Below are 2,500 nucleotides of genomic sequence, written 5' to 3' on the forward strand. Positions count from 1 at the left end.
CAACATAGAACAGTGTGGCCGAGTGTACCCTCAGGCAAGAGAAATCCAACCCAAGGCAGTAGAAGACCATGGTACAGAGGCTATGACACTACCCAAGACTAGAGAACAATGGTTTAAATTTTGGAGTGTCCTCCTCCTAGAAGAGCTGCTTACCATAGCTAAAGTCTCTCTTCTACCCTTACCAAGAGGAAAGTGGCCATTGAACAATTACAGTACAGTAGTTAACTCCTTGAGAGAAGGATTGTTTGGTAATCTCGGTGTTGGCTGGTGTATGACAGAGGAGAATATGTAAAGAATAAACCAGACTATTCGGTGTCTGTGTAGGCAAGGGGAAAATGAACCGTAACCAGAGAAAAGGATCCAATGTAGCACTCCCTGGCCAGTCAAAGGATCCCATAACCCTCTAGCAGTAGTATCTCAACGGGTGGCTGGTGCCTGGCCAACCTACTACCTACAATTAGTTGTTCTAAGATGAACAACTGGGAGTTATCGTCACTGCCTTGCTTGATGACTTAAATTTAATTTTAATTTTAATGTTAATAATACAACAATAGCTTAAGTAACTGAGAATTCCTGTTAAGGAAAAAGGACTGAGAATTTATGTAAGAATCACTAAAACAAATTAAGCTATTAACTATTAAATATAATGAGATTATTTTCTGGAAAGTAAGAAATTAGTAATAATGTTATAACATTATGAGCCGACAGATTTTTTGTCATTATCAACTTGCAGTGTCTCTCGTTCAGTTTGACAAAAAAAAAAAAAAAAAAAAAAAAAGCAAGCATGCGTTGTCTGATAAATAAATGCTAAATTTAGTCATTATTCGTGTGTGTATTCTGTAAATGGTAATAGGCTACGCTGTTACGATTTTATATTTGAAAAAGATTACGTTCCCGGAAGAGAATTTTGTGTTGAAAATTATATTTCCCCTGACGGACAACAATGTTTTTGCGCGCGCGCGAACACACACGCACAGAAATATAAAGACAAACAAGACAGGTTCCATTTCATAGGATTCATTTAATTAATCCTATTTTTGTCAAGACTTATTTCAATAACACCTTTTTCAGTTCTCATTCCTTTTTTTTTTTTTTTTTTTTTTTTTTTTAATCGGTCCCTTCTGTTGTATATCTATCAGTTCATCTGAATCGTAACAATATTTTCATATTTTCCATGATATTCTCCGTATTATAGTATTGTCTTTCACCAAACACAAAACACCGCATATATATTCTGCGAGTTCTGGACACCCGTGTTCATTTCCTTTGACTTTGGTCTTACTTACACCCGAGTTCTCTTCATTTCTCCTTTCATCTTTTCTTGTTCCATTTTCCTGCTGGTTTTTTTTTTTTTTTTTTTTTTTTTTTTTTTTTTTTTTTTGGTCTCAACCCTTTCAGCCCCCAACGCTGAAGTCATAAATTACAGTTATTTGGAGATATATGTTCATGGTAATGGAGGAGTCCTGGGGATTTCTTTGTGAAATTCGCTTATACCATCGATCCCCTCTCTCTCTCTCTCTCTCTCTCTCTCTCTCTCTCTCAAACACACACACATACGCACACACACACACTCAAACGTACAATATAATTATTTGTATAATTACATATGAAAACATTAAAACATAAAACAGTTCCAAACAAAATTAAGACTGCCAACATTCTAATTCTCTCTCTCTCTCTCTCTCTCTCTCTCTCTCTCTCTCTCTCTCTCTCAAACACACACATACGCACGCCCAAGCGTACAATATGATTATTTGTATTATTATATATGAAAACATTAAAACATAAAACGGTTCCAAACAAAATTAAAACTGCCAACATTCTCTCTCTCTCTCTCTCTCTCTCTCTCTCTCTCTCTCTCACACACAATATAATTATTTGTGAAAAAATGCTATAAAAACATGAAAATCGGTATCAGTAAATAAAATTAAAACTAACTCACACAACTCCCGAGTCTTAATAAAATTTCTCTCTCTCTCTCTCTCTCTCTCTCTCTCTCTCTCTCTCTCTCTTTCACAATATAATTATTTGTAAAAAAATGCTATAAAAACATGAAAATCGGTATCAGTAAATAAAATTAAAACTAACTCACACAACTCCCGAGTCTTAATAAAATCTCTCTCTCTCTCTCTCTCTCTCTCTCTCTCTCTCTCTCAATATAATTATTTGTAAAAAATTGCTATAAAAACATGAAAATTGGTATCAGTATACAAAATCAAAACTAACTCCTGAGTCTTAATAAAATTCTCTCTCTCTCTCTCTCTCTCTCCTCTCTCTCTCTCTCTCTCTCTCTCTTTCTATCATGTATTAATTCAGATTGGCACGGTTAAAAAAAATAATTTTGGCTGCCTCCCACGCGTAAAGGGATCAGTAATGACCTCACAGTTTTCTCATCCCAAACGTGAGCAAATATTAATTCACCGCTTGGAAACTAATAATTGCGTATATGATTGTTTGTTTTATTGGGCCCTATTGTTTCGTAACAGTAAAGCATTTGTTT

The sequence above is a fragment of the Palaemon carinicauda genome, chromosome 39 (assembly GCF_036898095.1).
Source record: "Palaemon carinicauda isolate YSFRI2023 chromosome 39, ASM3689809v2, whole genome shotgun sequence".
Taxonomy (NCBI): Eukaryota; Metazoa; Arthropoda; class Malacostraca; order Decapoda; family Palaemonidae; genus Palaemon; species Palaemon carinicauda.